The sequence below is a fragment of the Lagenorhynchus albirostris genome, chromosome 4, assembly GCF_949774975.1.
Source record: "Lagenorhynchus albirostris chromosome 4, mLagAlb1.1, whole genome shotgun sequence".
NCBI classification, from domain to species: domain Eukaryota; kingdom Metazoa; phylum Chordata; class Mammalia; order Artiodactyla; family Delphinidae; genus Lagenorhynchus; species Lagenorhynchus albirostris.
The window spans coordinates 65,269,543-65,295,051 of record NC_083098.1 but is presented as its reverse complement, the minus strand read 5'-3'; the positions used below and the strand labels follow the sequence as shown (position 1 = coordinate 65,295,051).

Sequence of the window (25,509 nt, the reverse complement as noted above, 5' to 3'; positions counted from 1 at the left end):
TGACCTCATATTCATGTTCTATACCTTCTGCCACTGAAACTACCCTCCCTAATTTGTGGCAGCTTTTAAAAATGTGTATATTTTATTAAAGACTCTATATTGTGTTATATAACTGTTTCATATTATAGTGGAAGAAAGTTTTAGATACCTCTTTATCTTTCTCAACCATTCTCCAGGGAAGAGAAATGACTAATAGAATTGTTTATGTTCAGAGGTCATTGATTAGACCATGATTGCTAATGGGTAGGGCGGACCTTCTTTAAAAGGTTCATTTATCTATATGTGGTTTTCTCTCTTCTAATTCCATATTTTTAGCCTTTGGAGAAATAAACAAACTCAAATACTTGACAATGGTAATTTTTCCAGCTCTTTATATGTGTGTGTATGTGTGATGACTATTGATAGATATTTTTTATACCATGGAGCCATATAAAGCATGATAAAAAGACTTGGATTGGAAGATAAGCAGAGGGATATTGTTCTATCAGTCACCTAAACCAGGTGCTCCTGTGAATCTTTACGCATTTTATGCATTTGGGTTTATCAGGGTCTAGCTTAGTGATGAGTTAGTTGCCTCATATTAATCATACATAGCTCCCTTAAGAGCTAAGTGGGAGAGGGATACCAAAGAGAGGTAAAGGTGATAAATAAAAAGAATTTGGATAAAGTACCATCGACACACAATTCCAGACCTACTCTTACTCCTAACATATGTATATGGCTTAAATGTCCAGATCTTGCATCAGTTATAAGGTTTTTTTTTGTTTTGTTTTCTTTTGTTTTTTGCAGTATGCAGGCCTCTCACTGTTGTGGCCTCTCCCGTTGTGGAGCACAGGCTCCCAACGCGCAGGCTCAGCAGCCATGGCTCATGGGCCTAGCCACTCTGCGGCATGTGGGATCTTCCTGGACAGGGGCACGAACCCGTGTCCCCTGCATTGGCAGGCAGACTCTCAACCACTGCGCCACCAGGGAAGCCCCTACATGACTCTTTTGGAATTATGGTTTTCTCAGGGTATATGCCCAGTAGTGGGATTGCTGGGTCATATGGTAGTTCTAGTTTTAGTTTTTAGGAAACTTCATACTGTTTTCCATAGTGGTTGTATCAATTTACATTCCCACCAACAGTTTTCCATAGTGATTTTACCAAGTTACATTCCCACCAACAGTGCAAGAGGATTCCCTTTTCTCCATACACTCCCAGCATTTATTCTTTGTAGATTTTTTGATGATGGCCATTCTGACTGGTGTGAGGTAATACCTCATTGTAGTTTTGAGTTGCATTTCTCCAATGATTAGTGATGTTGAGCATCCGTTCATATGCTTGTTGGCAATCTGTATATCTTCTTTGGAAAAATGTCTATTTAGGTCTTTTGCCCATTTTTGGATTGGGTTTTTTGTTTTTTTAATATTGAGCTGCATGAGCTGCTTGTATATTTTGGAGATTAATCCTTTGTCAGTTGCTTCATTTGCAACTATTTTCTCAGATTCTGGGGTTGTCTTTTCGTCTTTTGTATGGTTTCCTTTGCTGTGCAAAAGCTTTGAAGTTTCATTAGGTCCCAGTTGTTTATTTTTACTTTTACTTCCATTACTCTACGAGGTGAGTCAAAAAGGATCTTGCTGTGATTTATGTCATAGAATGTTCTGCCTATGTTTCCCTCTAAGAGTTTTATAGCGTCTGGACTTACATGTAGGTCTTTAATCCATTTGAGTTTATTTTGGTGTATGGTCTTAGGGAGTATTCTAATTTAATTCTTTTACATATAGCTGTCCAGTTCTCCCAGCACCACTTATTGAAGAGGCTGTCTTTTCTCCATTGTATATTCTTACCTCCTTTATCAAAAATAAGGTAACCATATATAAATGGGTTTATCTCTGGGCTTTCTATCCTGTTCCATTGATCTATATTTCTGTTTTTGTGCCAGTACTATACTGTCTTGATTACTGTAGCTTTGTAGTATAGTCTGAAGTCCAGGAGCCTGATTCCTACAGCTCTGTTTATCTTTCTCAAGATTGCTTTGACTTTTTGGGGTCTTTTGTGTTTCCATACAAATTATGAAATTTTTTGTTCTAGTTCTGTGAAAAATGCCACTGGTAGTTCAATAGGGATTGCATTGAATCTGTAGATTGATTTGTGTAGTAGAGTCATTTTCACAATATTGATTCTTCCAATCCAAGAACATGGTATATCTCTCCATCTGTTTGTATCATCTTTAATTTCTTTCATCAGTGTCTTATAGTTTTCTGCATACAGGTCTTTTATCTCCCTAGGTAGGTTTATTCCCAGTTATTTTATTCTTTTTTTTTTCTTGCGTTATGCAGGCCTCTCACTGTTGTGGCCTCTCCCATAGCAGAGCACAGGCTCTGGACGCGCAGGCTCAGCGGCCATGGCTCACGGGCCTAGCTGCTCCACGGCATGTGGGATCTTCCCGAACCAGGGCACGAACCCGTGTCCCCTGCATCGGCAGGTGGACTCTCAAGCACTGCGCCACCAGGGAAGCCCTATTCTTTGTGTTGCAATGGTAAATGGGAGTGTTTCCTTGATTTCTCTTTCAGTGTTTTCGTCATTAATGTATAGGAATGCCAGAGATTTCTGTGCATTAATTTTGTATCCTGCTACTTTACCAAATTCATTGATTAGCTCTAGTAGTTTTCTGGTAGCATCTTTAGGATTCTCTATGTATAGTATCATGTCATCTGCAAACAGTGATGGTTTTATTTCTTCTTTTCCCATTTGCATTCCTTTTATTTCCTTTTCTTCTCTGATTGCTCTGGCTAAAACTTCCAAAACTATGTTGAATAATAGTGGTGAGACTGGGTTACCTTGTCTTTTTCCTTATCAATGGTTTCAGTTTTTCACCATTGAGAATGAGGTTGGCTGTGGGTTTGTCATACATGGCCTTTATTATGTTGAGGTAAGTTCCCTCTATGCCTACTTTCTGGAGGGTTTTTTTCATAAATTGGTGTTGAATTTTGTCGAAAGCTTTTTCTGCATCTACTGAGATGATCATATGGGTTTTCTCCTTCAGTTTGTTAATATGGTTTATCACATTGATTGACTTGCATATATTGAAGAATCCTTGAATTCCTGGGATAAACACCACTTGATCGTTGTGTATGATCGTTTTAATGTGCTGTTGGATTCTGTTTGCTAGTATTTTGTTCAGGATTTTTACATTTATGTTCATCAGTGATATTGGCCTACAGTTTTCTTTTTTTTGTGACATCTTTGTCTGGTTTTGGTGTCAGGCTGATGGTGGCCTCGTAGAATGAGTTTAGGAGTGTTCCTCCCTCTGCTATATTTTGGAAGAGTTTGAGAAAGATAGGTGTTAGCTCTTCTCTAAATGTTTGATAGAATTTGCCTGTGAAGCCATCTGGTCCTGGGCTTTTGTTTGTTGGAAGATTTTAAATCACAGTTTCAGTTTCAGTGCTTGTGATTGGTCTCTTCATATTTTCTCTTTCTTCCTGTTTCAGTCGTGGAATGTTGTGCTTTTCTAAGGATTTGTCCATTTCTTCCAGGTTGTCCATTTTATTGGCATAGAGTTGCTTGTAGTAATCTCTCATGATCTTTTGTATTTCTGTAGTGTCAGTTGTTACTTCTCCTTTTTCATTTCTAATTCTACTGATTTGATTCTTTTTTTTCTTGATGAGTTTGGCTAATAGTTTATCAATTTTGTTTATCTTCTCAAAGGACCAGCTTGTATTGATCTTTGCTATCATTTCCTTCATTTCTTTTTCATTTATTTCTGGTCTGATTTTTATGATTTCTTTCCTTCTGCTAACTTTGGGAGATTTTTGTCCTTCTTTCTCTAATTGCTTTATGTGTAAGGTTAGGTTTTTTTTTTTTTTTAACATCTTTGTTGGGGTATAATTGCTTTACAATGGTGTGTTAGTTTCTGCTTTATAACAAAGTGAATCAGTTATACATATACATATGTTCCCATATGTCTTCTCTCTTGTGTCTCCCTCCCTCCCACCCTCCCTATCCCACCCCTCCAGGCTGTCACAAAGCACCGAGACAATATCCCTGTGCCATGCGGCTGCTTCCCACTAGCTATCTACCTTACTACATTTGTTAGTGTGCATATGTCCATGACTCTCTCTCGCCCTGTCACAGCTCACCCTTCCCCCTCCCCATATCCTCAAGTCCGTTTAGGTTGTTTATTTGAGATGTTTTTTATTTCTTGAGGTAGGATTGTATTGCTATAAACTTCCCTCTTATAGAACTGCCTTTGCTGCATCCCATAGCTTTTGAGTTGTTGTGTATTCATTGTCATTTGTTTCTAGGTATTTTTTGATTTCCGCTTTGATTTCTTCAGTGATCTCTTGATTATTAAGTAGTGTACTGTTTAGCCTCCATGTGTTTGTATTTTTTTCAGATTTTTCCTGTAATTATATCTAGTCTCATAGCGTTGTGGTCGGAAAAGATTCTTGGTATGATTTCAATTTTCTTAAATTTACCAAAGCTTGATTTGTGACCCAAGATATGATCTATCCTGGAGAATGTTCCATGAGAACTTGAGAAGAAGTGTATTCTGTGGTTTTTGGATGGAATGTCCTATAAATATCAATTAAGTCCATATTGTTTAATGTATTATTTAAAGCTTGTGTTTCCTTATTAATTTTCCTTTTTGGATGGTCAGCCTATTGGTGAAAGTGGGGTGTGAAAGTCCCCTACTATGATTGTGTTACTGTCAATTTCCCCTTTTATAGCTGTTAACATTTGCCTTATGTATTGAGGTGCTCCTATGTTGGGTGCATAAATATTTACAATTGTTATATCTTCTTCTTGGATTGGTCCCTTGATCATTATGTAGTGTCCTTCTTTGTCTCTTATAATAGTCTTTATTTGAAAGTCTATTTTGTCTGATATGAGAATTGCTACTCCAGCTTTCTTTTGATTTCCATTTGCATGGAATATCTTTTTTCATCCCCTCACTTTCAGTCTGTATGTGTCCCTAGGTCTGAAGTGGGTCTCTCATAGACAGCATATTTATGAGTGTTGTTTCTGTATCCATTCAGCCAGTCTATGCCTTTTGGTTGAAGCCTTTAATCCATTTACATTTAAGGTAGTTATCGATATGTATGTTCCTATTACCATTTTCTTAATTGTTTTGGGTTTGTTATTGTAGGTCTTTTCCTTCTCTTGTGTTTCTTGCCTAGATAAGTTCCTTTAGCATCTATTGTAAAGTGGGTTTAGTGGTGCTGAATTCTCTTAGCTTTTGCTTGTCTGTTAAGATTCCCATTTCTCCCTCAAATCTGAATGAGATCCTTGCTGGGTAAGAGATCCTTGCTGGGTAATGTTGGTTGTAAGTTTTTCCTTTCATCACTTTAAATATGTCCCGTGACTCCCTTCTGGCTTACAGTGTTTCTGCTGAAAGATCAGCTGTTAACCTTATGAGGATTCCTTTGTACATTATTTGTTGCTTTTCCCTTGCTGCTTTTAATATTTTTTCTTTGTGTTTAATTTTTGATAGTTTGATTAATATGTGTCTTGGCGTGTTTCTCCTTGGATTTATCCTGTATGGGACTCTCTGTGCTTCCTGGACTTGATTGACTATTTCCTTTCCCATATTAGGGAAGTTTTCAACTATAATCTCTTCAAATATTTTCTCAGTTCCTTTCTTTCTCTCTTCTTCTTCTGGGACCCCTATAATTCGAATGTTGGTGCATTTAATGTTGTCCCAGAGGTCTCTGAGACTCTCCCCAATTCTTTTCATTCTTTTTTCTTTATTCTGCTCTGTGGTAGTTATTTCGACTATTTTATCTTCCAAGTCACTTATCCATTCTTCGGCCTCAGTTATTCTGCTATTGATTCCTTCTAGAGAATTTTTAATTTCATTTTTTGTGTTGTTCATCATTTTTTGTTTGCTCTTTAGTTCTAGGTCCTTGTTAAACATTTCTTTATTTTCTCCATTCTATTTCCAAGATTTTGGATCATCTTTACTATCATTACTCTGAATTCTTTTTCAGGTAGACTGCCTATTTCCTCTTCAATTTTTGGTCTGGTGAGTTTTTACCTTGCTCCTTCATCTGCTGTGTGTTCCTCTGTCTTCTCATTTTGCTTAACTTACTGTGTTTGGGGTCTCCTTTTCACACAGTCTGCAGGTTCGTATTTCCCGTTGTTTTTGGTGTCTGCCCCCAGTGGCTAAGGTTGGTTCAGTGGGCTGTGTAGGCTTCCTGGTGGAGGGGACTGGTACCTGTGTTCTGGTGGATGAGGCTGGATCTTGTCTTTTTGTTGGGCAGGACCATATCCGGTTGTGTGCTTCGGGGTGTCTTGACCTTATTATGATTTTAGGCAGCCTCTCTGCTAATGGGTAGGGTTGTGTTCCTGTCTTGCTAGTTGATTGGCATAGGGTGTCCAGCACTGTAGCTTGCTGGTCATTGAGTGGAGCTGGGTCTTAGCGTTGAGATGGAGATCTTTGGGAGAGCTTTCACCGTTTGATATTACATCGAGCCGTGAGGTTTCTGGTGGACCAGTGTGCTGAATTCAGCTCTCCCACCTCAGAGGCTCAGGGCTGACACCTGGCCAGAGCACCAAGACCCTGTCAGCCACAAGGCTCAGAAGAAAATGGAGAAAAAAAAAGGAAAGAAAGAAAGAGAGAAAATACATGAAATAAGATAAAATAAAGTTATTAAAATAAAAAATAAATATTATTAAAAATAAAAATTTAAAAAGTAATAAAAAAAGAAAGAAAGAACAAAAGAAAGAAGAGAGCAACCAAACCGAAAAACAAATCCACCAATGATAACAACTGCTAAAAACTATACTAAAAAAAAAAAAAAAATGGACAGACAGATACCTAGGACAAATGGTAAATGCAAAGCTATACTGACATAATCACACAAAGAAGCATACACATACACACTCTCAAAAAGAGGAAAAGGAAAAAACAAATATATATATATATATATAATAAGGAAGAGAGCAACCAAATCAATAAACAAATTTACCAATGATAATAAACTCTAAATACTAAACTAAGATAAGCATAAAACCAGAAACAAATTAGATACAGAAAGCAAATCCCAAGTCTACAGTTTCTCCCAAAGTCCACCACCATTTTGGGGATGCTTTGTTATCTATTCAGGTATTCCACAGATGCAGGGTACATCAAGTTGATTGTGGAGATTTAATCCGCTGCTCCTGAGGCTGCTGGGAGAAATTTTCCTTTCTCTTTTTTGTTCGCACAGCTCCTGGGGTTGAGCTTTTGGATTTGGTCCCACCTCTGAGTGTAGGTCTCCTGAGGGCATCTGTTCCCTGCCACAATGGGACAGGGTTAAAATAGCAGCTGATTAGGGGGCTCTGGCTCACTCAGGCTTGGGGGAGGGAGGGGTACGGAATGCGGGGCAAGGCTGTGGCAGCAGAGGCCAACATGATGTTGCACCAGCCTGAGGCGCACCATGTGTTCTCCCGGGGAAGTTGTCCCTGGATCACGGGACCCTGGTAGTGGCAGCCTGCACAGGCTTCCGGGAGCGGAGGTGTGGTTAGTGACCTGTGCTTGTATGCAACCTTAGCGTTTCATGCCCGTCTCTGGGTTCTGTGCTGATAGCTGAGGCTCGTGCCCATTTCTGGAGCTCCTTTAGGCAGTGCTCTGAATCCCCTCTCCTCATGCACCCTAAAACAATAGTCTCTTGCCTCTTAGGCAGGTTCAGGCTTTTTCCCGGACTCCCTCCCGCTAGCTGTGGCACACTAACCCCCTTCAGGCTGTGTTCATGCAGCCAACACCAGTCCTCTCCCTGGGATCTGACCTCCGAAGCCCGAGCCTCAGCTTCCAGCCCCCACCCACCCTGGCAGGTGAGCAAACAAGCCTCACGGGCTGTTGAGTGCTGGTCGGCACAGATCCACTGTGCTGGAATCTCTCCACTTTGCCCTCTGCACCCCCATTGCTGTGCTCTCCTCCATGGCTCTGAAACTTCCCCCCCCGCCGCCACCCCCCATCTCCACCAGTGAAGGGGCTTCCTATTGTCTGGAAACTTTTCCTCCTTCACAGCTCCCTCCCACTGGTGCAGGTCTCGTCCCTATCCTTTTGTCTCTGTTTTCTCTTTTTTCTTTTGCCCTACCCAGGTATGTGGGGAGTTTCTTGCCTTTGGGGAAGTCTGAGGTCTTCTGCTCGCGTTCAGTAGGTGTTCTGTAGGAGTTGTTCCACATGTAGATGTATTTCTGATGTATTTTGGGAGAAGAAGGTGATCTCCACGTCTTACTCCTCCACCATCTTGAAGGTTTCTCCTATCCTTATTTTTAAGTTAAAGATATAAGTATATATACATGAGTAAATCTGATAGTGAGCTTATATAAACAGTGAGAACAATGAGTATGTTCCAAACCATGGAAGATATACAGAGGAGGTGGTGAGAGGTACACGCTTCAAAAAGAAAGGGAATCCCAAGGGGATCCTGACAAAATCATTTACATGAAAGGTGTAAAAGTGAATGTCAAGTATTCTTCAATTATAGAGTCAAATGAGGTAAAACTTTAGTAACTAACAAAGCAAACCTGCACTACACTAAGAAGTCCTTCCAACTAATGCTGATGCTGCAGGAAAAATGCAAAGGTCGTAGCTGAGTTTCTGTTGTAATTAGTTCTCATACGGTGGTAAACTGATGTTGATGCATTATAAGCTGGAGTGGTGGCAATGACTGTAGAAATAATGCATGTCTTGCAAGTCACAAACTTCTGGAAATTAACCAAGTGACCTCTAGTGTCAGCCAGGAGAGCATGCTGACTACACCAAGAAAACCTGTGACCTTTTCCCATAATGCACCATATTTTTAAAGACCTTTGTCTTTAGAAACTTCAAGGCATGCCGTTCAGTGTTCACTGGAGCTTGTGATTATATTACCTTGTCACCTTTACTTTGCCAGACCCTGACTTGCATAACTGTTAAACAGTATCTTGTTAAAATAGGAGGAGTTGATACCCCTGAAAACAATAGGAAGCAATTGAGGGAAATTTGGTAGAGCGTAAAAACATGATCCAACGTGTATATTAATAAAGATCATTTTTCAGAGTGTGGCATGATGGATTCCAGGTGGACACAAAAAGGTTAAACATATGGAATCTCTTAAAAGCTAATAAGGGTAATCTAAGTAAGAAATTAAGTCCTGAGAAAGAAGGGATGGACTTTTAATAGGTTGATTTTGTAGATTTAATGAGTGACTGAAATGCCAACATTTTGAAAAGAGGAATCTAGGATGATTACCAATTTACCCTCTAAATATCTGGGATGATGGTGGTGACATTTATGAAGATTGGTAATATGATAAGCATAAAGAGAAACACTTCTTAATTTGTTCTTTTCCCCCTCTGCAACCTCCACTGGGTGTTTGTTTCCATTCATATACACAAAGATTAAGTGAGTGGGAAAACTGGGAGGAGCTTTACAGAGGAAGGCGCTAAGTGATAAGGATTCAGAGTTTAGAGGAGAATAAAATGACTTTTGCCCAGAACATTGCCACTTGGAATAGTTTTGAGCCTCCTGGAGAAAGAGTATAGGTAAAGAACCCAGGAGAATCTATAAGCCTTAAGCACAAGAAGAGATATTTTACAGACTCTGGTAGCCCAGTGAGACACAGGGTTGGGAGAAGAAGCCCTATCTCACCACACCTCACCAGTACCATTTATGTCAGGAGGACTGAAATATTTGGTAGCACTGGAGAAAGCATTGTAATAATTATACTGCCAATTTCATGGTGGGCAGGGGCAACTGTGACTCTCCAGATAGCTTTGTAGGCATCACCCAAGAAGAATGATCACACATATTCATGGCAGCTGCAAGACATAGAATAATTTGTAGACATCTATGAAAAGTTTCTTGGTCTACATACTTAGGGTGTAGGACTGATATTGAATTTATAAAAATTTGGAAAAAACTAAAGGAAGATGAGGAGTTCAGATTCTACATATGATATTAAGGTAAGAGCAGATTACTTAAGTGGAGATCTTTAGTATGCATGAGAATATATGGATCTGAATATTTTGATACTGGTTTGGGCTAACTGCATAGTATCAGATATTTTGGAGAATATTGATAGTTTGAACTACATGTGTGAGTCACTCAACAGGTAGAGTATCTGTAGGGGAAAACAAAACCGAAAACAGATCCAAGATGGAACGCTGAGTAACATTGATATCATCACAATTTCTAAAAGTGATATTTTTAATCTAATTTTTTATATATAATTTTAATACAATTGATATTTTCTTAAATTATTTGAAGATTTTTTTCCTTTATAAACATCAATTAAGTTTTTAGCTACAGTGTATTTGGCCTTATAACAATGTGTGAGATGAATCTGTAGCAACTCTCCCAAATATGTTAGGGTGTATTTCTGGGACCCAGGAAATCTGCGATTTAATGCCTTCTTGGAGATCTACATCTAGAAAGGTTCCCCTTTAAAATAGAAATGAGAATGAAAATCATATATTGTGATCTGTCTCTCTCTCTCCTCATTTATTACTCCTCCGTTAGTTCCCACCAGTCCAACTCCCCACACACATGCAAAAATGCTCATCACACTTAGTCTCTCTCTTTGGGAAATCTGGAGAATTCCGGGTGCCTAGACTGGCTTTATAGGCATGATTTCCAAATTACAGGGAAGGCCTTCCCAGACCAGTTGATAGATCCCTAAAGTTAATTTAGCATAAAACAATTTTTTTAAATTTTTTAAGCAGAGATAGGCTCAATACAAATATCTCTGGAGGTGTGCACATAGGACTTAAGCATGTGATTTTATGCAAAGATTGATACCAGAATGCAGATTTGGCTTGAGGGAGTTTGCCAAAGGATAGTCAAAGAAGCTGTTTTGACATACTTCAAAATAATACAATTATTTCCAGGTACATTAGTATTCATTTTCACTTCCAAAGGTTATTAGAACATCTGCTGAGAAAGGGGAGGCAGGGTGGTAGTTAAATTACCATTGTTTATAGAGGCCACTGAAGATTTAGAACTATCCTGAAATTAGGCAGAACTTTAGTCTGCAGGTTGAAGCAGTTTATTTAAACTTACTTAACTCCTAAGAAATATTTGATGAATTAGCTTGGCACTCGTAAGGAGTATTTTGAAGATAATCTTCAACTTAAATAATATTTTGCAAATGCAGAAAATCTGCATTTGAGTTTCTTTTTGTGGGAGGCCAAACATACTGAGTATATGTGAAGTTTTTATCCAGTTTCACATTCCAAAATATAAGCCTTGAAAATGACCAAAACCTCCTCAGATCTATTTTCTCTCTGCTGTGCTGTGGTTAAGAACTCAGTCCCTGGAGTCAGATGGACCACAGCTGAATCCTAGCCTCATCACTTGTTAGTGGATTTTGCTTGGGAAAGCCACTTAACCTTTCTAAGCCTGTTTTTTTAACCTGTAAATATAGAAAGAAAACTGGTATCTCAAATTACTGTAGTGAAGTTTGAAACAGATAGAATTGTCAAACTCTTGGCATATATGAAGCATTCAATAAATGTTAACTCTCGTTGTCAACAATACTTCCTATTCTGCTTTTGTTTTCTATTTTCACAATTTGCTATAAGGATACTTTCACAAGTATCATGGCTGTGAATCTGAGTACAGGGAAAAAAGAAAAATATATAAACAAAAGGTAGAGGCCAACTGAGGAAAATACCAACAGGAAAAAATGTGGCAACAGATTAAAATACATAACTTGCCAAAAAAGTCATTTTAATTGAAAATTAGGCATATTTGAAATTATCCATATTATAACTTTTCCACTAAAAGATGGAAATAGTCAGTGATGGCAGGAAACTAGCTCTTAGAAACCTGTCACATCAAACTGACATAATTATGCTTTAAAATACCTCATTATTCATGTGTTAATCTGAAAATCTTATATTAATGTACTTCTTTTTCCATACACATGCCCTATTTCTACTATATGAAAAAGAAATAATGCAATATTCGGTTTATATTTTGACATCTTTAGTCTAATTTCAGGCCTTATGGTGGAGCGCTTTAAAATTAAAATAGAATTAGATAAAATTAAAATAGAAATAAAATAGTCTTAAGCACAAAGATAGTTTGAATTTTGTTAATGTTCTGTGGTTCTTTGACACAGTTTGGAATAATCTGTCTAAGAAATAGTCACTATGTGGCCTCTTTCATCAAAGTTGCATGCTGTATGAAAATGGTTATCAAGGTAGTCTAAAATAAATTCTTTGATAGAAATTATCATATTTTAAAGGAATCAAGCATGGGGGAAACTTTATACTCTCCTTTACCTGCAATTTAATATCTAGAATCATCTATATCCATCACCATCATTATGTTTTCCCTTCCTGGCTGGTTGCCATTCAAGTATGCCTCATAGAAAATTCTCATGCAGTTATACTTTCTGTGGGAAGGCACTGTAAAACTGTTCTCTTCTGCAGCTAAATTCTCTTTTCAAAAGTTTGAATTATTTCCTCTTTCTTTTCTTTAGTTGTGCTTCTTGAACACTTTCTCTGTAAGAGCAGTCAAACCTATCATAAAGCACTTTGTTTATGCCTATCAAAATATACAATCTAGAAGGATTCATAACCTTGGCAAGTCTGCTCCTTTTTCGTTTCACATTGTGTCTTCAAATCAGGTTTTATTTTTTTCCCTAAAGATATACCATAACTTATCTTTTCTATTTTGTTTTCTTTTTCATTATTTAGAACTTGGTTACCATGGCTTTGTTGTTGGACCAGTGACATAAGGATGGAATTTTGCTTGTTCTAGAAGGTAAGTACACACAACATTCATCTACCGTTTAAGAACTCCAAGATGATGAAAACTCAGTAACTTCTGCTGTTTTTTTACATAGTTTCTGTCCAGGATTTCATGTTTTACTTGACATTACTTTACTTTCATTTTCTGGTATATTTGCTCTGTGATAATTGTCATATTCCATTAACCTTTTTTTGATTCTGCCAGTCTGAGAATGTTTTGTTTGTACCACTGGAAATGATGACATAATTATTTGATGGTGTAATGAATCTTTTATGTCTATCTTGTCTGTCATATGCTTTCCATCATCATTTACTTTCCTTACACACTAGTTATCCTAATATAAGCAATGATAACACTACAACATTTTTTCCTTGGCCCTGAGTCTTTCAGTATCATTATCACTACTCTAACTTTCCCTGTAAGAATAACCAAAACAAAGAAAAAATTTTAAGACATGCTATTAAATCAATTTAGTAAAAGCAAGGTTATAGTTCTAATAATTTTCTCAATATATTACAGATTTCTCATCTTGCCACTTCTATGTACAGCACAGGAATCATATTTTATGAAAGAAGCAACATTGACTTTGTAGTAACTCTGAACAAATCATTCAGTTTTTTTCTGTCTCTGATTTCATATCTGTCCATATGGGATAAGATAAGGCTGCATAAGAAACTCATTGACATTAATTCAAATTCAGTTCTGTAAAAAATTTGGGAGACTTCAGAGACAAATTGAGCTAACGTGTTTCTTTAATTTGAGGGGAAATTTCCAGAAACTGCCCAAAATAAACACTTCACTGAAACCTCTAATTAGATCAATTGTACAGATTTATATTATATTCTCCAAGTAAGATTTGTTCCTTCTTGGGTTTGATATGAGATAAATTACCTCATTCATCAATTGAAAAGAGTTTAAATCCTAAATTTTAACGATGATTATTGTGTTAAAGTACAGAAAAAATTAAGGAAGTCTATAAAAATGGTTTTCCACTTCCTTGGCTTTAACTATGTAACAACCTCAGTAATAACTTACTGCATATTTATTTTATTATAATTATAAACATTGATTTTAATGTTTAAACTATGAAGGAAACTAGAAAGCATTTGCAATCTCACCAAATGTCACTGAATATTTATGACAGGAAATTAGAAGTCACATTAATTTCTCTCTCTATGCTGTTTCTATCCACAGTAATGAATAATGCTCTTGAACCGAATTATTTTATTAACTCTTACAATAATGACTAAAAATAACTGGCTCAGTTGGAGCTTTCCATTAAACTGAGTACTTGTTTTTGTTTAATTTTTATTAATTCACTCACCAGTTACTTATTGGACTCTGACCACAAGCCACACATGGAAATAGAAAATGGGAATAGAAAAATATATGTGTGTTATTCCTACACTCAGATTGCTCATATTCTGTTGGGTCAACATAAATATATGCAAAACTCATACCGTGATGAGTGTTCTAATACCAGTGTGATAGAAACATAATAATGTATTCCAAAGAAGGAGTGTTATCATAGAGAAGTTGATATTTGTTCTGGACTTTATTAAATAAGTAGTTTTACCAGGCAGAAAAGAGTAATATCACAGGACAGAGTAACAACACAGAGTTCTAAAGGATGTGGTAGATTTGAGTGCCATAAACACTGGAACCCACAACATGCATGGTGGTGTTTAACAGAGGACAAGGCTGGAAAAGAACCTTGAGATAATATTGTTCAAGGAATTGAATAGACTGCTTAAAAAATTTAGATTTTGTTTTGCTGAAAATGAGAAGACAATAGGATATTGTCCAGATTCTCAGAAGAGCATATAATACACTCAGGATTTGACTCCTGACACCCTCTTCAACCTAATGGCCTAGATTTACCAATAAGTAATTTATATTTTAGGCATTTTTAACTGACTATAGTTCTCCAGTGTATCTGTGGCTTTATACTTCCTATGACTGGGACATATTTTCCTTTCTTTCTCTGTCCCTCCTTCACTTGGCTAATTCCTACTCTGTCTTCAAATCTCAGATTATACATCACACCCTCCAGGAAATGTTCACTAATTCTAATATATTGTTAGGTTTTCCAGTTATGTGCTTTAACAATAACCATATCTCTAGCAAATTCATAATGTATTATATTTATGTTTTCTTCCTCTTCTATCATACAATGAGCTAGTTGAGGACTAGAACAATGGTATAAAAACTCCTCATACAATGGAGAAACCTGAACTATTACCTTAACCAAGTGATCAGGAGTAACATGACAAGTAATATGGTGTATAGATGTCATGCACACCATGATAGGATAAACTGAGAACGGCACATCACTTTCGTGGTACCCTTGCAAAAATGCATTACCTAATCTAATCACGAAAAACCATAAACAAACCCAAACTGAGAGGCATTCTGTAAAATAACTGATTTTCAAAATGTCAAGGTCATGAAAAACAAGGAATGACTAAGGAGTTTTCACAGATTAGAGGAGACTAAGGAGACATAAGAACTACATGCAATGTGGGATCATGGCTTGGATCCTGGAACAAGAAAAACTATGTATAATAGTGGGAAAACTCATAAAATCTGAATAAAGTCAATAGCTTAGTTAACAATATTATACCAGTGTTAATTTCTCAGTTATGTGCTATGATAATGTAAGATGATTACAGTATAGAAAGCTGGTTGAAGGGTATACAAGAACTTTGTACTAGTTTTGCAACTTTTTTGCAAGTCTAAAATTACATCAAAATAAAAGGTAAAAGGAGTTCCTTAAATATTTGTTAAGTATATAAGTTACTGAGGCATGGTGTTTTGAACCATAAATCACTATTTCCTTTTCTATATTTCCAAATAGTATTTATTGAATACCTAGCCTACAACTTGTACTATGTTAGGAACTCAGGAACTTTTTAATGAAAGATGAATAATAATGACTAAAACTGCACTCTAATGACTATTACTAAAAAAATTGTAATTAAATGTAGTTTAATATAGTGCTAATTATATATATATGTATATAATCCATTTGCACACATTTTAATCTCCCAGTGAGTTTTTTTGTGTCAGCTTGCTACATATGTAGTATTACTTTAGTAATCTTTGTTAATATCAAATTAGTAAATGTTGCATAATGTCAGGTAGCAACAAAGGAGCCATAATACCATGAAAAGATTCAGTTTCGCATAGAATGAGCTATATTGGGTAGCTTTTGAAGATCAAAGGATAAATTTCCTCATGAATATCAATCATGAAAGTTCTCAACAAACAATTCAATATAATCAAACCATTGCGTGGGAAGCAAACCAAAGACACAGTTACAGTCTTCAAAGACATTATTTTTTAAAGCAATAGTCCAAAATATGCTGCAAGGGCACAGAGTTTTTGAAAATTATCCTCAAGGGGGAGTAAAAAGAATGTCTTATGATATCAAGTAAATCAAAACTTCAGATTAAAAATGCACTTGTAAAATGTCTGTAAATATTGTAAAGTTCGGATTTATTACTGATCCTCTCTTATTCTAGACTAGTCCGATATTTTTGGGTTTTGTGACTATAACGTGTAACTCAGCTTATAGAAGCTAGAGGTCACTCTCTGTGTTGTTTCATTTTCACAGACTTGCTGACAAGTAAAACATTGTACACAGATTGAAATATTCCATTAGATGTGACAGAAAATAAAAGGTTAACATAAGCATTTTAGAAGTGAAAAAAAGGTTGAAATTACTAAGATCTTCTTCTGATATATCATAAATTATAAAGGCCGATATATATTTCAGGTCATTTCTACTCCTCTTAAAATTTTAAACTTTATTTTTAAAACTATACCACTCACAATATGGTATTTGCCTACAATCTAAAATTTACTCAATTAAGGTACATCTTATTTATGGGGGACAGAAATTTGGAGACAGTGCTTTCTATGGACACTCCCTGTCTCAGTCTATAACTCCTTATAAAAGGACCCAATGTCTCCAGAAGCAACCTCTCAAAGCCATCCCAGGAATCTTCAGCAGCTGTCTTCAGGTCCTATCTGGCCTGCCCAAACTGTCAAATGACAAAATTAAAACAATTTAGTAACTAGTGTGATCTCCTTTATTCAAGGGAAAACAATCCATGGATGGGGGGAGTACAGTGCCTCACAAGCAGTGGTACACTCTTCCCGAGGGATTTTGGGCAAGAGTGAGTTTTATGGAATGTTAGGAGAGGCATCTGGAAACAGGGCATGATTGGCCAGGAGGTTGGGGTTTTCCTGACAGGGCTAGTGGGGTTCTATTTTCTAGGGTAAGGTAAGATGGCTAAAGCTGAGTTGGAGGCCTGTGATTGGTGTATGTTAGGCATCCTTTTCAGGTGTTTCTCATAAGTGGAGGCTGATTTAGGTTTGATTTGTGACATGGGATGGGCCACTTGGGCAGCCTCCATTTTGTGGGTCTGGATATATGAATTAACTTTATCACGCCTTACTTTGTCTGTTTTCCTCTTAGTTCTTTGTTTGTTGTTTTGCTTACTTTCATGAAGGAGGATTCCTCATATGTGTGTCACCTTTTGTTTTCCATGAATTCTTAATCTTGAGAGATTAAAAGTCCCATGGGTGTGGTTGGGTGTGTAGCGTGATGGGATGGCCAGCTGAGGACACTCAAATGTATTTTTCGTAGTTCTTTCTCCAAGAGGATAAAATTTCTCCAGATAAGAATCCTTTAATGTCCAATCTTCTTATTAGGTTCTTTATTTTCTTCTATAGAACATTTTTTAAAAAGACAATAAATTTTTGGTCAGGTGTTATGCAAATCTCAGAGTCAGAGAGGCCCCAGATGACTGAAGGGCTTTATAAAAATTATTTTTAATGTAAAATTCTTTTGAATATGTCTTTAAAGATGAAAAATCCTTCAATAAACATTCAGAATTAGTGCCTTTAGAGATTTGAAAAGCCAAATACCCCTTCCAAAAGGGTAAAACTCCCACACAATGAGGATACTAATAAGTTCATCAAGTAAGCAAGAGTAAAATTGGGAAAATATTCTCATGTCATAAATTAATAGCAAACTTGAAAAAATCTTACTATTTTTTTCCTAGCTTATATCTAAATATAAGGGAAGAAAAATAGTGTGAAACCAAAGTAGAAATGTTAACTAAACCTTAAAATGGGTTATGTTAGTCTGTCTGTAATTGTTTTTGAATGCTTCCTGTAAGGTAGGAGGTTAGTAATCCCTGATAGGGACTTGTTTATTTTGCACTACCAAGCAAAGCCTTAAATTGATTTATTGTGTTAGATCAGTTGCTTGTTTGTCTGTTTTCCGTATAGCTTCCTGGGTCTGGCTCAGTACAGCATTAAACAATACTACAACTGTTTTCTACTACAACCTCTCTTTCTTTTTGTGTACTCTCTTATTGGATGGAAAACCAAGATATTGTCGCCATCACCTGTGTTATTCAAGTAAGTAAGGTCCAGACCAGTAAATAGAGAATTATACCTATTGCATATTTTTATTTTTATTGATGTTTTAATGCCCCTTTAGTACTGATCTCAGCTGTTATTTCCTTGGTGTATCACATAAGGTAAAGAGGCAGTAAGTGCTCCATCTGTTTCTTCATTAGGTCAGCTCTTTGTTTCTCTGTGAACTGCTGTGTAAAATTGGGAAAAATAAGAACTTGTGCGAGCTTCCCTGGTGGCGCAGTGGTTGGGAGTCCGCCTGCCGATGCGGGGGACGCGGGCTTGTGCCCCGGTCCGGGAGGATCCCGTATGACGCGGAGCGGCTGTGCCCGTGAGCCATGGCCGCTGAGCTTGCGTGTCCGGAGCCCGTGCGCCGCAACCGGAGAGGCCACGGCACTGAGAGGCCCGTGTACCGCAAAAAAAAAAAAAAGCGAGCTTGTGCAAGAAGACAGTTGCCTTTACTTAGCATAAAATGTTTATGGTACTTTGGATTAGTTGTGGATTTCTTTGAATTTCAGTGACTTGAAAGAGCTTGGAATTCTAATCCAATTGCTTTCAGATTCAATGGAACTGTAAATAAACAATTTAGAGATATGTAAAAAAATTTTCCTAATTAATTAATACATTTCATGATTACATGTATTATCCAGAATTCCGAATTGATTATACATGTTCCAGAAATTAAAGTTTGAATATTTGGGTTGACAACTTTATGTAAAAGTTGGGGACTGGATTATGTAAATGAACAAAATCAATTGTTACACGGTAATAAGTTGGAAAACACCATGCAAAGTTTTCATAAAGCAAAGCAAAAATCAAAAAAAAAACCAAAAACCTCCTTCTCATATAACTGTTTGAACACCACAATTTTTGTTACCCTACAAGAGTCCCTATTTATTTATTTAAATTTGAGTTTATTGTTGTAAGAACACAATATTAGATCTACCCTCTTAAAAAATATTTAAATATGCAATACATTATTGTTGAATATAGGTACAATGTTGTACAGCGGATCTTTAGAGACTATTCATCTTGCTTAACTAAAACTTTATTCCTGTTTTTTAGAAGCTTGACATTTCCCTCTCCTGTCAGATTTGATTGTATGAATTTGACTATTTTAGATACCTCATATAAGTAGAATCATGCAGTATGTATTTTTTTGTGACTGGCTTATTTCACTTAGCATAGTATCCTCAAGGTTCATCCACATTGTCACATTCGGCAGAACGTCCTCTTTTTATAAGATTGAATAATACTCCATTGTATGTATATGCGGCATTTTCTTTAAGCATTTATCTGTTGATGGTCATTTAGGTTGCTTCCACGTCTTGGTTATTGTGAACAGCTCTGCAATGAACATTGGAGCTAATATCTCTTTGAGATCTTGGTTTCAATTATTTTAGATGAATATCCAGAAGTGAGAAATTGAGATCATACAGTAGTTCTACTAGATGACAGAGTAAGTTTTAAAGAATTAGTGCAAAATAATAGCTTTAATTAGTATGTTACTACCTTATAAAACACGATAATCATCTAATATGGGTAATTTATATAAATCCCATTCTGTGGTATATATGACCTTCCTAAAATAGTGAAAAACTGGAGAAAATATTGGCGCTATAAAGATGTTTTAGTTTTGCTTCCTCTAATTTTATTTGGCTGTTGGTTTATTTTAAGTGTATAAGAGGTCATCATAAGTATACATTTTATATTCTAGACTAATTAAAATAGAACTTTGAAATCTTGCTGTACTAAAGTGGGTTTGAATAAGTAACTAAATAGCATAATTAAATACACAGATAAAATAATTTAGATAAAGCTAAAATTCCATTGTTACCTGGCTTTTACTTCCCCAAATAATTTCTCAGAGTGATGTTTAATATACAGTTGTCCACAATGTAAAAAAACAAAAATTCCTGCATACTCTTAAATTCACACATATGCAAATCCTCTTTCAACAATATTGAAAAGTGTTATTGACAAAGGACAACATTTCCTAACCACAAAATAAGAAAGACACCTATATTTAACGGAAAGAAAAACTCAGATATTGAAGAAAACAGGACATCTGCAGGGGTTTATTCCATTCAACAGTACAATTTCTCAAAGGCCCCAATTCTCTGGGAACATAATAACACATTCTTTGCCGTATGAAGCTCCTTCCTCTCTGTGTTTCCTGCCTGTTCCACATTCCTTATTCTCTGTAGCATCTGATAGGGGCACACAGTTGGAAATACACCAAATCAAAATTGCATAATTTAAAATTTTTCTAATTATCTAATATGAAAGCAAGGAAGTGTGTGTCATTTTCTGGGGTAAGATTTGGTTTTCAATAATAAGTGACTGTGATAAACATGAAATGCTTGAAGAAGCAGAACCTGGTAATTCTCAAAGTACAGAAAAACAAAACAAAACAAAACATGGACCTGATTAGACAAAGATCTGACAGAAGTTGTCCTTAACAATCCTTTTCCTTTCTCTTCAAGGTACATTTCAGGAAATAAGTGCTTTAATATCTACTTGTGATGAAGGACACTAAAATTTGAGAACATTGTAACTATGTTTATTTTACTAGTATGCTGATATTTCTTCATATCCAGTTTTTATTTTCCATCTTCTAATAAGCTGGAAAAAAAAAAGAAAACTGAGTGAGAGTTCTTTAGGAGCTATAAATACAAAAAAAAAAAGAAGAGAAAATTTAAAAGTCTAATTTACAAATGTACTGCGTTTTCTAAATAAAGCTTCTTTTACTTAAGGCAAACATCTTGGCAAATAGCAAGAGAAAATACATTTATACACTTAGTATATTTTGCTTCCTTAAATTAAATGACTTAAGATTGTTAAAGAGTGCTAAAATATTGTGTATTTCCATTAGCACAAAAATGATTTTAGGAGTAAAAAGGTAACACACCACAAACAGACACACACACACACACACACACACACACACACACACACTCACTCTGACCATGACTTCAAAGTTTGGAAATGTTTACATCTCTTTATCTTCCAGTGATTTGTTCTGTCTTCCTAGCTGAATGAGATAGAAATTCATGCAGAATACTCAATGCAAATACCTCTCTCTCTCTCTCTCTTTCTTTCTGTTTCTCCTGTGGTGCTGTGTGCCATGGAAGTTAACCTTCCATATCTGACATCTTACGTATAAAAAGCACACCAACTTTTACAAAGTGTAAGAGGAAAATATTGTCAAATATTGTCCAAGTCCTTAACTAGGTCATGGAACCTAGTCAGTGAGCTGCTGTAGGTTTTGACAGCTGTTCCTGGCTGTAGCTCTGCTGTGTGCATAGGGGCTGCACCTCTCTCCAGATGCCAAGTAGCAGAGCAGCAGGGTGCTGATGGCATTTAGAGCTGTGACAGTCAGCCAGCTTGGTACTTTTCCCCAATTGGAAGGCTACTGTCTTCAAAAGTTCGCTTTGAATACTACTTTCTCTTATGTTTAGAAGAAAACCACAGCCAAATGCCTCGCCTGCCCATCTGTGCCATTTTAGACATCTGGACAAACTTGGCCCTTGTATGCACATCAACGTGATGGCTCACAGATTTGTTTTGTCAGTGTTCACAGACCACTGGTCAAGATATGGTTCTCAAAGAAAAGTGTCCTTACCTGTATTTCTATGAAGCCCTTTGTTTTAGATATGACTTATAAATTGGATACATTACAAGAGCAGGTTTATATCATGGAACTTTTGGAAAGTCTATTCATCCTAAAAATTCCCTTGGTTACTCAATTTGCCAACATTTAAGTGCCTTCCCTTAGCTGTTACATTAATTGTTGTAAGCAGTATCTCATTGCACTATTTACAAATTACACAACATAATTGCAGGTGGAAATTCTTGAGGATGAGACTTTTGCCCCTTAGCCATTTTATGAAATCTTACTAAGAAGCATTTAACAAAGAAAACATAAATAAATATTTTATATAAACATTTTCACTTCAGTGCTATCTTGTCCTCTTGTCTTTTCAATCCACAACCCCTTTCCTCACCCCTTCTGCACCAGCCACCATTGCCATTGTAAGTAATTTACTACAACTTCTGGACTAAGGGTCAAAAATGACCTCCCACTTCCCAGTACTCTTCTGATTCAGAAGCACTTGGCATGGTTGGCCACGCCGTCTTTTTGCAGACATTTTTCCTATTTGTGCCTATGACACTTGAAACAGCTTGTTCTTACATTTTCCAGTCGTAGTCTATTTTCCTAGCTCCTTTCTTCCCCTCACACTCGAGACTGGCATTTTCAAAATTCTGGCTCCATCTTCCTTGCTATGTTATTCTGTTCTTGACTCTCTCTTGCCCTTATCATAGGATTTCACATATTGGAGGCATAATTTGTCTCCAATCTTTATACCTCCTAAACTCAGGTAATGATAAACTCCGTAATCCATGTAGTACATGTACCATGGCTTGCTCAGTGTTTAGAAAACATTTTTGTACAATATTTTAGCATGTATTGTGTATTCAGTTGAGTTTTAGTTCTCTTTTTTCCCTTTTGTGTTAGTTTACTATTGCTGCTGACACAAATTACTGTAAATATAGCCATTTAAAATGATTAAATATTATTTAAAATTATTAAATAATTCCTTTGATTATTTAAAATAACATTATTTTACAATTTTATGGTTCAGAAGTTCAAAACGGGTCTCACTGGACTAAAATCAAAGTTTAAGCCTGGGTGTATATAAATTCTTTTCTGGAAGCTCCATGGGATAATTGACTGATCACAGTTTTCAGATTCTAGAAGCCACACGCATTCCTTGGCTGTGGTCCTCTTTCTTTAGCTCCAAGGTTGGCAACAGCAGGTCAAGTCCTTCTGACATCATATCACTCTGACCTTCTCTTCTGACTCCCTCTTTCATTTTTAAGGACCTGATGTAACATTGGGCCCACCAAGGTAATCCAGGATAATTTCCTTAAATTCAGTGGATTAGCAACCTTAATTCTCTCTGCAACACTTTTTCCCCTTGCCATCTAACTTAACACATTCACAGGTTCTGGGGATTAGGACATAGACATTTTTGTGGAGGGTATTATCCTGACTACCACACTTTACCATCTCTCTGCCTAAACTATTACTTTAGCATAAAATTTTCTTGATCTAATCTGTAAAAATTTAGTGTAAAAATATTTGGAATTTCATCTCTGAACCTTGGGACTGGGGAGAGTTTTGAGGGTAAAGATTTCACTTCTTGAGACACTTCTGAATCTTTGTGCTATGCTGAGTATGTGGCATTGCTGTTGGTGATGAGTATAAAATGAAGAAAGTGCTGTATGGAGGGAACATGGACACTGCTGGTGATAATTAGTAAATGAACTAGATAATGCATCGAGGGAACAAAGCTGTGGGGTGGGGGGAAATAAAAGTTTCTGACTTCAGTGGGAACTTCCATAATAAGTATAGACTCTTTCGTCATAGTTGTCATGCTCAACATAATCGTTGAGAGCTTTATGAAATTAGAAGTTATAATGACACTGAATTCATTAGATGTATATATTATGTATGTGTGAGGATTATGTTAAAAAATGTTTTAAAAACTGTTCATTTAGAGCTTACTTTGTTTAAAGCTTGCTAACGATTTCAAAGGATGCCAAGATGATAGCACACAGCCACTGCTCTGACCTCCAGAGGGAGGAGAGAGAGACAGAGACAGAGAGTCCCAATGGAGCAAATGAGGAGAGCTGTTGCTCTACAAAGGTAATACTGTTCTTAGAAGAGTGAAATATATGACAGTGCTTTCTGCCGTTAACCTTCCCATGTGTCGCACAGGAAGAGAAACAGTAGAACTCCTACAAGAATAGTTCAGACTCTACCATCTGGTTCATCTTTCCCTTGTTTCTTTCCTTTCTTGTCTGGTTCTGTTAGCCAGGATCTTCCTTAAGTATTGGGATTCAGGTCCTGCCTTGTTTTTTTGAGTTTTGAAATAAGACTTCAACCCTTAAGTTCTAGTCTTCATAGTTATTCACCCCATCATTCATAGCTTGTCCACAGAAATATTACCCTCTAGAGTGTTGTCTACAGTTTGGCCTCTCAGTTCAGATATTTAACCACTAAGATTTCTGTGTATTTTTTTTTACTGACTCTCTTGATTGTCTGCCTTAGCCTAATGAGATTGTTTTCATTTCTGAATATCAGCCATTTCTGCTGGTAAAGCCATGGTTCTGACAGGAACTATTCTTAATACAGTATGTTTGTTTACTTTTGGTACAGAATGTGTCTTTTCATATTAACAGGTCTCCTTTGTACCAAGTATTCGCATAACACATCTAACATTACTGCAGAAGGTAGAATATTTGTTAATGGAAACAAAGAATTCTAGCTCCACACTTCCTGACTTTTCTCCCTGTAGCATCCTCTCCCAAGTTTAGTTATTGTATTAGCCAGGGTTCTCCAGAAAAATAGAACCCATAGGAGACTGATTGATGGATTGGTTGATTGATTTTACAAATTGATTCACAAGATTATGGAGGATGAGAAGTCCTAGAATCTGCCATCGGCCAGTTGGAGAATCAGCTATTCGGGCCAATTCGGAACACCTGAGAACCATTAAGGCTGATAGTGTAAGGCTAAGTCCAAAGGCCCAAGAATTGGGGAGCACAAGGTATAAGTCCTGGTCTGAGTCTGACAACCCAAGAACCAGGAGCAAAGATGTCTGAGGGCAGAAGATGGATATACCACATTTTTGTTCTATTCAGACCCTCAATGGATTGGATAATGCCCACCCCTATTGATGAGGGCAATTTTTTTTACTCAGTCTACTAATTCAAATGTTACTATCTTCTGGAGATATTCTCATAGACACACCCAGAAATATTTTACCATCTGGCTGGGCAACCCTTAGCCCAGTCAAATTGACACATGACATTAACCTTCAGTGTTACATGTTAGATTTATTCTTGACTTTTTCAGTCCTAAGGTTAATAAAATCTGTGCAAGAAACTTTGTGATAGAGATTGAAGCCCATAGCTAGACACCTACAGACCCCATTTCCACTTGAGCTACTGTTATATTTATTTTCTTTCCTTTATATCAAAGCTCCTGAAACAAATTTTCATTTTCTACTGTATCCAATGTTTCCCTTCCCATTCTGTATTGAACACACTTCCACTGGAGCTTCAAACCCATCATTCCTCAGAAATTTAACCATAACTCTTTTTGTAGTCACCTTCCTAGGTCTAATGGCCAATTTTCAGATCTCACTTTATTTCACCTATTAGCAGCATTTGATATAGTCGGTCACTACTTCATCTTTCACAAATTTTTCTTCATTTGACTTTTTTTATGTTTTTAAATTTTTATTGAAGCATAGTTGCTTTACAATGTTGTGTTAGTTTATACTGTACAGCAAAGTGTATC

At 36.6% G+C, this 25,509-nt stretch overlaps 1 long non-coding RNA gene across 1 annotated transcript in view; it reads left to right on the top strand.

Annotated features, from left to right (window-relative positions):
- LOC132519327 (uncharacterized) overlaps positions 1–25,509 on the top strand; it is an 829,930-nt gene that overhangs the window by 630,664 nt on the left and 173,757 nt on the right. The window contains exon 3 of the long non-coding RNA XR_009540147.1: positions 12,653–12,719. This is a non-coding gene — a long non-coding RNA (uncharacterized LOC132519327). The remainder of the gene's footprint in view (positions 1–12,652; positions 12,720–25,509) is intronic.